This window comes from Pinus tabuliformis, chromosome Q (genome assembly GCF_031772625.1).
Source record: "Pinus tabuliformis cultivar Carrire ecotype Pingquan chromosome Q, CPIR1, whole genome shotgun sequence".
Lineage (NCBI taxonomy): Eukaryota > Viridiplantae > Streptophyta > Pinopsida > Pinales > Pinaceae > Pinus > Pinus tabuliformis.
Window position 1 is genome coordinate 796231035 of NC_142296.1, and position 13586 is coordinate 796244620.

The window sequence follows — 13586 nt, forward strand, 5'->3', positions numbered from 1 at the left end:
GTACAAAATAAAGAATTTTTTTTAAACTCAACATTGGTTGCATTTAGGAGCAAAGATTTGTCTCTGTGTCTTCTTCACACAAGAAAGTTGTATGGTCCAACAATCCTGCCATATGACTTTTGACAGCTAGCTTTCGGTACAAGGATATCTTTGACGATGAAGCAATAGTAGTAGCTTGGTGGTGAGGAATATTTGGAAAGTTAAATCTTCAATGAAATCCATGATTTTTATGTGGTTGGCCCTAACGAATAATGTTTTGACATGAGAGGTTCTACAAAATAGGGCAAGGTAGGGTCCTGGAATTTGTACTCTATGCAAATGTGAATGGGAAACAATAGATCACGTGCTGGTGTTCATTTGTATTTTTTCTCAAGAGGTATGGGGTGTTATTCTCCCCTTATTTGAGGATAGGGTACTTGGAAGGAGGCTTCCTTGTTGGACTATTTGATGATAGAGCACTCAAATAACATAGATCATTACCCCTGATTGCCTCTAGAGCCATTTGGATAGGAAAGAAGGAATAACAATTTTGTCGACAAGGAGATCCCTCCTTTTCAAGTACATCATCAAATGAAATACCTATATGAAGGCATAAAAATGACTCCAAAGGTTAAAGTTCCAAGGTGGGTTGCAATTTGGAGGTTGATAAAACTTATCCATGGCCTTTCTTCATTGGTGCTTTCCAAGGTGATATTCTCGTTATATATATTATCTGCGAATATATGTGATATTCTTGTTCTATATGTTATCTACGATTCGAACCCAAGTCAGTTGCTCCTGCATGTGTGATATTCTTGTTCTGTATATTATATGCACTTCGAACCCAAGTCAGCAACATGCAGGAGGCAAATTAGAATTGGTGTTGCTTTTGGTGTCTTTCATCTCTACCTCTTCCAGAGAATTATCCGTAATACATCAAGTTCTGGATTCACAAATGAATATGATAGTTGAGAAAGAAAAGTAGTCGCAATTCAATGACTTGGAACTTATTTCTTCTGAAAATTTTACATCTTGGGCAGTTATGGAAGTTGTTGGATCATGTCTAACAAACAAGTATTCAGAAGGACTCCCTAGTAAGAGGTAAGTACCTAAAGGTATAACTTGGAATGTGAATAATGGCACCATCATGATTGTGATTGTGTCTGAGCTGCTTGGCAGTTTCTTCTTGCCACTTGGTATTTTTTTCTTGTTAAACTCATTTTCTCTTAGCTTTTCGGCCTAACTTTTTAGTTTGAATGTTTGACATGTGTGTAATGGTTTCTAGGTTCAGCGTTATAGTGTAGAGACCTGTAGTTGTTGCATGAGTATCTGTTATCACAATGATGGATACAGTTGTTGGACACTTTTCTATATTTATTCACTACTGTGTTGGGTTGGGATTTATGCCATGCATATAATATGATGGCAGTGAATTCATTGACCAAAGTGAGAGGCTTTTCTAGCAGAGGGCCCTAGAAGCATTCCAACTTGACAATAATACATGGGGTGTTAATTTTGAACCATTATCTCGATCCCCGGCTAATTTTTTTGTTTATAAAACTCTCCTCCAACCACATCATCGCATTATGGTGTGTATGGTTTTGAACTACGAACCTCCTTTGATAAGATTATCATTCCTATTTAGGCATGTAACATGTGAAAAGTTTCTTTGCAACGTTTAGGGTTTGGACTTAATAATGGAGGACATCTATCTCATGGATTCATGATAGCAAAAAAGAGAGTATCTGGTACATCAATTTACTTTGAATCAATGCCATATCGTCTAGATGAGTCCACAGGTGAGCTCACATTTCCAGTGTAATAATAATTAGGAGGGAAACAATTCCATCATTGACAAATATTGAACCAATCTTTTGGGGAAGTGTTCAAAGTGTTAATGGTCGGGTTTGTTTTCTTGGGTTATAGGATTCATTGACTATGATATGCTTGAGAAGAATGCCACCCTTTTTAGGATCAAGCTTATCATTGCTGATGCTAGTGCATATCCCTGAGATATTGATTACCCTCACATGAGGAAGGTATTGAAGCTAGGTATTTCTACAGATCTTATAATGGAGGTCCTTTAAAAAATTTCTCTTTCCAACAATGTTTATTCTAGCATATTTTATTAATATGTTCTTATAGTATGTAATGTTGGATTTTTTTAAAGATTTTAGTACTAAAAAGTTTGTGGTTTGGGAAGATTGACAATACAGTTGGGGCATACTTAATGATGGACATGGCACAAACAAATGGTCCCATCGTTGCTTCTATAATGGAGAGTCCATTTGATTTTTGTGACATAGTAACAACTACAATGCACAAGGTGAGTTGATGTTATTGATTTTCTCTACACTTCACCCTTTCGATTAAAAATATGATTGTATTAGATGGATCTTTTTTTGGATCTATCTTAATGCTATCTATCTATTCCATTCCCCCCTTGTAGAAGAAAAATAATCCCATTAATGTTAAATAAATGATGAAGAACTAAAAAAAATATGTCATTCCCATCATAGGATGAGTGATTATAGAGTTAAGAGGTGTATATTTTCCTTTTGATTCTCTTACATGTTCTTTGATTTAGTTTCCTATTTTCATTTTTTTTGTTCTTTCTATTTCTTATCACTACGAGTGTTGGAAATAATACTGAGAGGGGGGGTGAATCAGTGTTATCAGATCAATAATTTAATTTTCAAAACATATTTGTATACGCTACTTTAGCTAAGTGAACTAGCGTGTATACGTGACTGTACTTAAGGCAACTAGCGTATATGCAGAGAACTTTTGATTTACCCAATTTATCATGCATTGAACTTTAACCAATATATCAAGAATTCATTAGACAGTGCAATAAAAGCATAATAAAGCATCACACATAAGCAACACACATGAACACCAAGATATAAGGTGGAAACCCAATGTGGGTGAAAACCACCTGCTGCTATCCTCTCTGTTTTCTTTTAATAATAAGAAAATCTGTTTAAAATTTTTGTATTAGTGCAGACTTATACCAGCATGCAGTCTTCTACCTGCAGAAGGTTACAACCTTCTCTCATTTTCAGCTTCTCCTGGAAGGGATCTACAACCCCCTAGCTCTTGTACTAGCTGATATGTTTTCTAGTACGTAGGCACCAACCTACAGAAGGCTATGACCTTCTCTCTTCCTCCAGGGACCACGTTTCATAAATTTTCAGATTGGATCCATCAACAACATCATTCAACCATCAAATACATCTGCATCAACCAATCACCTTTTGAACCAACCACAACCGAATCAATCATTTAGTTAGACAACCCATCAATCTGATCATTCAGGATGTTGTCACCAAAATACAGTAACCAGAACCCAAACCAGAACCTAGAACTCTGCAACAGTAAAGAGAAACAATTGAAACATATTTTATAATGTATATGCTACTTCCATGTGTCGAACCTGCGTGTACATGTGCTTTTCTCAAAGCCAACCATCGTATACATCTGCAAATATAAATTCAAAGTTCTGTAGCTATTCCAGACTTTAGTTATACCCAGATCATATCATTTACAAAATAATATATGCGTCAGTATTTAGATGTAGAATATACATGAGCAAAAACACATAATGATAGTTCATTTTATGCCTTAAAATCCCGATCCATCATTAGATCTGACCCCTCATCATCTGCTAAGGTTCATCCTTGGTTCAGATCCAACAATGCACCATAACCCAATAACCTGCATACTAGATCTCACACTTCATCAGATATTCAATACTTGCACACCCTGGCCTAATGATCTTCTCCTCCTTTTATAGTTTTAGGCCTTTCTCAATACCATGGACCAAAACCACTTAGGACCAATACCTTGGACCAAATACCTAGGGTCAATACCTCAGACCAGATACCTTGGACCAATACCATGGATCAAAATACCATGGACCAAATACTTTAGACCAAAAACTTAGTTTTCCAAGGTATACGCACTTTTCCTTCTGTGAAAGTGTGTGTGTACGTATACGCGACTTGTATACAGTAAACCTGTGTGTATACGCAACTTGGTCAATGGTGAACCTATGTATACCTCTCTTTCTTCATTCTGTGAAGATTGATCTGTAATTCTTTGTTGTTTACCTGCTATACTTTGATCTTTCATCTGAGTGAGTTGCCATCAAGGACAATTCCTATATCATAATGCCAACAATCTCCCCCTTTGGACTTGATGGCAAGAACCACACCAAGTCACTCTCCCCCTTTGACATCAAGGGAAAAGGGTCATGCTCCCCGTGAGTAAATGTTGAATTCTCATATATTGAAGTGGGCTGATTGAACTCCCATGATCGATTCCATGCTCCCCCTGAGCACAAGCAAAGTCTACAAAAAGATGTTCTAAAAAAATAACATGACTCTATACATACATCACCAAGAACTCATACATACATCCATCTCCCAACCAAGTGGGGATATACCAAATTTGACTCATCCGCCCAACCAAGTGGGGATATACCAATTGTTTATACATGACAAAAATAAGAAACATTACATCATCCATCCCATGCATAGTGGGGTTACAAATTAGGTCTTTTCATGACCTTTACATTAAATGATATTCATGACATATATAACAGAGACCAAATATCTTAAATAAGACCATGATAATCATCAGCAACTATCATATGATCTGCACCATCAGCAACATCTGTCAACAACATCCATACCAACAACCTGTATATGTCCATCATTAGTACCCAAGATATCATCAACCTGTGGCAAAGTATGTCGGCATATATCAACTCATCCTCTTGACCTCATCAAGATCAACTTGCTTCGTTCCCTTATCATAACCTTCCATGAATCAACTAAGCATATGTCATATCTCCAAGCAGTAGCACAAAATCATATCATATGTATGTGAAAACACCATAGACATCTTCATCAAGAACTGCATGATCTTTCCACAAGAACCTTCATTATATCATCACTAGGGAACATCCCATATCATCAACCATGATAATCATATGTGAGTATCAACCTATCATCATAAAGTAAGAAATCATTAAGTATCAAAGACTTCTAGACATAATTTTTGGGTTGTGTTATATTCTTTCCACGACTAGCCCACGTAGTTAACCGAGGGGTTAGAGGGGGGGCGAAGCCCCCCCTTTGTTGCACCAATTACGTAGCGGGGGGGTCAAAGGGGGTTTGAGGGGTGTAGGTAACCCCACTCTATGGGGCACTCATTGGTTTTGGAACCTATGTTAGGTTGGGCGGACCCACCTATGGTTTTGTGCATGATTTTCACACATGTTTTTGGATATGATGGTTTTCGGTCCATGGTTTTGGACGCGATGGTTTTTTGGTCCATGGTATTGGATGCTTCGACATGTATAAATATGTATTATAACATTGAAAGGAACATAATGAAAAATCAAGCTGGTAGTCCTGGTTTTGGGATCCAAGGGAAAATCTCTGTGTATATGTGCTATGCTCTCGCATTTTTTATTTTATGTGTTTTAGAATTCGTATGTAGGTAATTTTCGTATGGGGTTAAAACCTAAATTTGGTATCAGAGTTGTTTTAGCTTCAAGGGGATGCATTTGTTGCTGAGGGGTTTCGCTCGGGCCTGTGGTAGACCCTGTTCAGTGGGAGATCTGCGAGATCGATTCTAGTGGTGAAAGAAGATGGCGAGCAGTGGAAAGATAGAGATCACGAAATTTAATGATCAGAGTTTTGAGTTTGGAAACTCAAGATGGAGGATATGTTGGTGGATAAAGATTAGTGGATCACGGTAGATCCGGGTACTAAACCAACGGAAGTGTCCAATGAAGAATGGAAGAAGTTGGATTGGAAGGCAAAGAGCACAATACGATTGTGTGTCTAAGATTCAGTATTGCTGAATGTATTAGGGGAAGCGATGACAAAGGATTTGTGGGACAAGTTAGGGACTTTGTACCAATCTATGTCTTTGGTGAATAAACTGTTCCTTCGGAAAAAGTTGTATAACCTGAGGATGAAAGATGGAGACTCGGTGATAGAGCATCTGAACGCATTTAATAGTGTGGTAAGTCAGTTAGCACCTATTGATATTAAAATTTCAGATGAAGATAAGTGCATCTTTTTGTTGTGTTCTCTACCAGATTCGTGGGATAGTCTGGTTATTGCAATAGGTAGCAATGCAACTACCTTGCAGTTTGATGAAATAATCTTATCCTTGCTGACGAAGGAGATGGGACAGAAAAATATGGAGAGCTAGAATGGTGATGCCTTATTTGTATGAGGACGATCCCAGAGCAGAAATAAAAATAAGTCATCGAGTGAGAGATCTAAATCTAGAGGGAGATCTAAATCTCCAAGAAAACCTGTAAAGGTGGTGTGCTGGAAATGTGGAAAGGAATGACACTACAAAAGGGACTGTAAATCTAAAGCTCCTGATAAAAAAAAGGGATCTGATGATGCTCCTTCTGTAGAGGCGAAAACCACCTTAGATGAAGGTAGGGATGTGTACTTGGCTTCTTCAAGTACACATGTAGATCATGAGGCATGGTTGATTGACTTAGCTGCATCCTTTCACTTCACTCCCCATAGAGAGTGGTTCTGTGAATATGAGAAATACGATGGTGGTGATGTCTTCTTAGGGGATGATAGGAAGGCTAGAATCGTTGGTCGTGGAAAAGTAAAGTTGAAATTGCAAGGTGGAAGGGTTAGAACACATCCGAGTGTTTTGCATATTCCTGCATTGGCTAGAAATATGATTTATGTAAGAAAGTTGGATGATGCAGGTGTAAAAACAGTGTTCGAGAAGGATACCTACAAGATGGTTCGGGGAGCACTGGTATTGATTCGAGGAGTTTGGATTGGAACTCTGTACAAGCTGCAAGGTAGCATGATTGTTGATGGGTGCAACAGTTCTGTGGTTCTTGAAAGTGGAGCAGAAAATCTAGTGGTTTCTAGAGAGAAGACCATGCTGTGGCATCAAAGGCTTGGACATATTGGAGAAGGGCCTTCGAATACTTCATGGTACAGGTATGGTAGAAGGTATGAGTAATAGCTCTTTGGATTTTGATTTCTGTGAAAATTGTGTATATGGGAAGCAGAATCGGGTCAGTTTCCCCTCTAGTGGTAAGAGGGCGAAACATATATTAGAGCTCGTGCATTATGATGTGTTTGGACCTGTGAAAGTTCCATCACTGGGTAAGTATGTGTACTATGTATCATTTATAGATGAATTCTCAAGGAATACATGGATATGTTTCCTTAAGAAGAAATTTGAAGTCTTTGACAGGTTTAAATAATTCAAGGCTCTTGTGGCAAACTAGACAGAGAAGAAGATAAAGGTGTGAGGATAGATAACGGTGGAGAGTTTTGCAGTAAGGAATTTGAATAATTCTGTAAGAAGTGTGGTATAGCATGGTAGAAGACTACTTCATATACACCTCAACAAAATGGAGTTGCAGAAAGAATAAACAAGATGTTGATGGAAAGGGCAAGAAGCATGCTCAGTGGTGCCTGGTTAGGACAAGAATTTTGGGCAGAGGCAGTGGAGACAACATGTTACCTTGTCAATAGATCACCTTCATCAACGTTGGAGGATAAAACTCTACAAGAGGTATGGACTGGTAAGAAACCCTCTCTTTCACATCTAAGGGTACTTTGGTGTGATGCATATGTACATGTTCTAAATGAGAAACAAACCAAGTTGGATAGTAAATCTGAAAAGTGCATCTTTATTGGGTATAAGGATGGTTTAAAGGGTTATAAGCTTTGGAACCCAGTAACAAGGAAGGTTGTGTACAACCAAGATGTGGTGTTCAGAGAGGTGAAAGATGTTATTAAACATGAAGTCCAACCAGAGGAACCTGAGAAGATAGAGTTTGATCTAAAGGAGAAAGAATCAGACTCTACAGTAGAGGAGGAATTAGAAGATGAAGAGCCACAAACTCTGGGTGTGAGAATATCAATTTGAGAAAGAAGGCAGCTAGAAAGGTGTAGTCCATATTCTTTCTGTTCAAATTTTTCTTTATCTATTACTGATGATGATCCCAGGGCTATGAAGGAAGCATTAGATTTAGAGGATGGAAAACTATGGAAAGAGACCATGGTTGATGAAATGGCATCTTTGCACAAAAATGAGGCTTGGGATTTGGTGGAGTTGTTGGCTAGAAGGAAACCCATTGGCAACAAATGGGTGTTCAAGAAGAAGAAAAATGCATAAGGAAAGGTGGAGAAATACAAATCTCGGTTGGTAGCAAAAGGTTATTCCCAGGTGCCGGGAATTGATTTTGGTGATTTTTTTCTCCTGTTGCCAAGGTAGCTTCTATTAGATTACTTTTATCTGTTGCTTCTACTTTTTATTTTGAGGTAGAACAGATGGATGTGAAGACATCATTTCTTCGCGGGGATCTAGAAGAGGAAATCTACATGAAGCAACCTGAAGGCTTTGCGGTGAAGGGTAAGAAAGAACTGGTATGCAAGTTAAAGAAGTCTTTGTATGGGTTAAAACAGTCACCAAGGATGTGGTATCAAAATTTGATACATTTATACGGGGACTTGGCTTCACTAGAAGCAAAGCAGATCACTGTGTGTATTTTGAATTAATTGGTGACCGTGTTATTTATTTGGTCTTGTATGTGGATGATATGTTGCTGGTTGGAAATGACAAATAAATTATCTAGGATTTGAAAACCCAATTGTCCTCCAAATTCGACATGAAAGATCTTGGTGCTGCAAACTATATTTTGGGCATGGAAATTAAAAGAGATCGGGCAAAGAGGAAGCTTTGGTTAAACCAGAGGAAGTATGTCAGGACAATATTGCAGAGATTTATTATGCAGGATAGTAAACAGGTGAATGTTTCTATTCCTGTAGGTGTAAAGTTATCTGCTGAATAGTGTCCCAAGACACAAGAAGAGGAAGAGGACATGTCTTGTGTTCCATATGCAAGTGCAGTTGGTAGCTTGATGTATGCAATGGTCTGTACTAGACCAGACATTACACATGTAGTGGGAGTATTGAGCAGGTTTATGTCAAAACCAGGAAAGGAGCATTGGACAATAGTGAAGCGGGTTTTTAGGTATTTGCGTGGCACTAGTGATTATGGTTTGTGCTATCAAGGAAGACCAGGATTGGACAGAGTGTTGGATATTCATGGCTTTATTGATGCAGACTGGGATGGAGATCTGGATCAGAGAAGATCTACAATTGGGTATGTGTTCAACCTAATTGGAGGTGTAATCAGTTAGATGAGTAAGAAACAATATGTAGTGCCACTATCAACTACAGAGGTAGAATCCATGGTAGCCACTCATGCAAGCAAGGAAGCAGTTTGGTTGTAGAGATTGTGTTCAAGTATGGGGTTAGTACAGGGAACTATAAGGATAGACTGTGACAGTCAAAGTGAAATTTTATTGGCAAAGAACCATGCATATCATTCAAAGACAAAGCACATTGATGTTCAGTATCACTTTGTGAGGGATATGATAGAAGACAAAAAGGTGTTGCTCGTAAAGGTGGACACTTTGAAAAATATTGTAGAGAAACAATGGGAATTGCTGGTGAACACCAGTATTGTAGCAAGAATGCTACAACTCCTGGGCTTCCTTTTATCAACCTGGTAGTTTGTAACAAACTTGGAAGCGTCGGTGCTATATGCACAAGTACTAGTTCTCATTGCAGGTTGCCACTTAGTCAGCCGGTGGGAGATCACTAGGAGCTCAAGCCAACTTCTATAGATTTAAGAAGAAGCTCTATGTGTGATGAAAGGAAAGAAAGATTACTCTACAGATGCTATTCAAACTACAGAAAGGAGAAAGACTGGAATGTAAAGCAAAACCTAGTAAACCCTACTTAACAAGCTAATTCTACTTTTGCTAGAAACACTATGAAAACCATGAAAGAAATGCCATTACCTACTCAAGGGAGTATACAACATCTAACCATGCTATTTATGGAATTAAATAAGAGAAAAACATATTTTTGGATTTTTATGTGAATTTAACATGCATCTAATAGATTGTGTGTGAGTGTGGCAGCGAACAGGTGGAGTCAGAGGGCGATTTTGGAGCTTGGGAGGATGTAGGATGGTGTGGATGGGTCCTATGAGGTCTTAGGTGGCCTTCTGGAGGCTTTTCCCACACTCGACCTTCAAAAGAAAGCCTACAGGAAAAACTACAGGACGACACAAGAAAACTACAGGAGGGAAACGGGGAAACTACAGGGGGCCTACAGGAGGAGGCTGAGAGCAATTTTCGCTGTTTTGAGGGTGTGATAGTGGGTGCAAAAGGTGGATGAACGTTGGAATGAGGTGTTAGGGTGCCTAAGGTCTACCATGAATCACCAGAAGAGAGAAAGATGATTGGGTTTGCTCAAGGAGAGAGGAAGAAGTTCTATGGAAAATGAAGGAAACTAGGGAAGAATTGAAGTGAGGTTTGGGAGACCTATAGGGCATGGATCAGATGGAGGGTGTGATTGATGGTAAGCTGGCCTACTACTGGAAGATATTTTCTACATAGAAACTGACAGTCAACCAAGAAAATCAAGCAACCAATGAAATGAGTGCATCCTAGGAAAACAAAGTTTTGCATTAAAATGGCCTAAACTATGATGTATAAAAGGAAATGTTGGGAAATGTTGTAGGAAAGGAAATCATGCAAAAGGAATAATGAAAATTAGGAAGTGAACATGATAAAGAAGATCTAAAGAAAAGAAAAACTGGACTATCAACCTACTAGAGAGCTGCAAATACTAGAAGTCCTAGGAATGAGGAAAATCTGTGTTTTTTGGGCAGCAAGAGAGTCTTTGCCTCAAATCATGGTCCCAGAGGGAGGAAGAGAGGCCAAGGCACTATTACTAGCCTTTTGAATCTTCTTTGATCAATGCTTAACCCGCTATAGAAAACACAAATGAAAGCAAGATACTAAATCATCAAAAGCAACCTTCTTAACCATAAGAGAAATACATCTAATAGCAAAATAATCTACAAATTGAACTAAAGCATACAAATACAAGTAAAGAGAAGCTTGGATACTTGGATTGGGACCTAACCCAAGAGCTTCAACCCTCTGAGGTAACTCAGTGCTAGCTCAAAAAGGATTCCATCTTCATTATCAAAAAATAGCAAGATTACATAAAACTGTCAAAAAATAGTAAGCTCGAAATTTGAGCAGAGTTTACACAAGAAAAAAAAAGTCGACCCTAGTGAGGCTCTAGGCCTCTCTACTTATACATCTGAAGCTACCAACAACTTCCTTAAAATCAGGGAGGCTTGGCTCCCAAAACTCGAGATAACTATCAATCATCTTCCACTTGCTTGACTGCCTTCTAGTGCATGATTCGACTACTTGTACTCCGAGCTGAATGAAGGGGAGTTCGAGGTGAGGAGCAATAAATGAGGGGGATTCCCTCCTATAATTCCTCTCCTCTGTCTACTTCAAGTTATTGTTGTAGTTTGACCACTAGATCCTTGACTTTGACCTCAAAATCCATCAATAATATGCATTAAATACATGTTAGACCACATGGCATAATAACTAACTCAACTCACCCTATAAGCATAAATATAATCAGAAAATCATACAATGAGCTAAGAGAATGGTTGATTTGACTAGGTTAGGAGGTAAAATGAGCCCATATAATTACCCATTTATGAAGCTCATCATCACCCCCCTACTGAAGGTGTTGCTCATCCTCTGAGAAACCTAGTCAATCTCTTTGTCTTTTATGGCCCTGGTGGCCTCCCTAGCATTCCAGGCTTCTGATGTGGTCTACTCATGTTTGCCATAAAATCCTACCTTTATGTCTATGTCCTTCCACTGCTCATCCTCTTCTTCTTCTCTTTTTCCTTCCAGCATGCCTAATATGAGTGGAGGACTCAGTTTGAGGCCAATCCAGTTGACCTTCAACCTTTGCATGGAGCGCTTATACATTGGAACTCTTTTCAATGCCTCCTTCAGCCTCATGGGGGAATGGTATTCCTTGATCTGCAAGCTATGGTGTAGGGTGTTCCATCTTCTCATGCATGTATGCACACAGTCCTCCCCAAGTAGCCTAAACATATCTTCAAAGTGTGCAATGGCTTGTTCCTAATTGGCTAGATATTTAGGGGCAATTTGAGGGTCATTGGCAAGTAGGTTGTGTGTGCTAATGAGTGTAATAGGGTCTGATGGCTCAACTCTTATCATCAATGGTTCATTATGCTCTCTTATTAACAATATTTTCATTTCTGTTGCCCTCAATTCTTCATGGCTCATCCATGACACCATGGCCATTAATTGCAGATCCCCTAGCTTGGCATTGGGGTCCCACACATTCAGGTCTGTGAGGGCCATGATGTGTAGATAGAACTCTGCCATATTTTCTTTGTCCTCAGAGGTGCTTTGGTCACACAAATCCATGAACTGCCTATAGTTTTGGAAAGGCATTATTCCTCTTTGTGCCAAAGTCTTTATTTGGAATTGAATCCATTGATCCTTTAGATAGAGGCCATAAGATTTGGCTGGTTTTCTGCATTGTAATGCCTCTATGGATAAGCTGGCCATGTATGCCAAATGAGTCTCTTTCTCCTGTAGATGCCTCCTTAGTTCATTCTCATTTTCAAGGTGGCTTCTTGTAATGGCTTCTCTTTCTCTGAGAGAACTCAATTCCCTGCCCATTTCCCTGAGTTTTTTTTTATATGGCCAATATCCTCAACTCCTTTGGACTTGGCTATCTGCATCCACCTATGCGTTCTCACTCTCTCTTTTTCCAATTCAAAAAACAGTGGAATCGCAAATTTCCGTGGGATTATCTTGCCTCCCTCAAGTAGATTGTAATAGGAGGTAAGGTTAGGCTAGGGGTCAGGTTCTTGTAGCTCTTGTGCTTCATCTTTCACCTCTGGCTATCCTCCTATCTTTTCCTCAAGTTTTTGTGTCTCCTGTAGTTTGGACAGTGTCTCCTGTAGGATTGTTTTAGCCTCCTTTAAGTCTAGTTTGGGGTCCTGTAGAATTTCCTTTCCCTTCCATGTAGCAGGTCTTGTCGTCCCCCTTTCATAGGTTATGGGTGTCTTGTAAGGAGATTCTTTCACCTTGGCAGATGGTGAATCTTCAATGTTAATGGGAGTCTTTGATGAGGGCTGATGTTTGCCTCTTTTAATTCTGGTACTCTTCCTTGCCCTGAAATACATGGAGGTTTTTCTTTTCCTCTTCCGCTTCTGCTTGACTAGTGTACTGAGGGCAGTGAGGTTAGCTGTTGCTTCTCTTTCCCAAGTTTCAGGGGACTCTTCTCTTTGCTCTGCCCTCTCTACCTCCTTTTATCCCTCTTCTGTCTCTTTTTCCCCCTCCTGCTATGTCTCTTCAACTTTTCCTTCCTCTGTTTCTTTTCTTTCCTCCTTCCCTTCTTGCTCTGCTATGTCACCACTGGCTTCATCTTCTCCTCCTTGTTGTTCTCCCTCCTCACTAACAGCAGGACTGACATCATAGGTTAATGCCTTGATGTCATCCTCAGCTGTCATATTTCTGAAAACTTCCCATGCTATAGGGATTGTAAGGGTATGGAGGGATTTTTCTACTAGGATTTTGATTAGGCCATGGTGAGCTAGCTTCTATGAATTTCTTGCTTGTACCTTGGTGCTGGAGTCAATGAGGGACTGAAGGAGAA

At 39.3% G+C, this 13586-nt stretch overlaps 1 pseudogene; it reads left to right on the forward strand.

The window, feature by feature from the left end:
- Positions 1 to 781: 781 nt before the first annotated feature.
- The window catches only part of LOC149221879 (serine hydroxymethyltransferase 3, chloroplastic-like), a 31610-nt pseudogene continuing 18805 nt past the window's right edge, over positions 782 to 13586 (forward strand).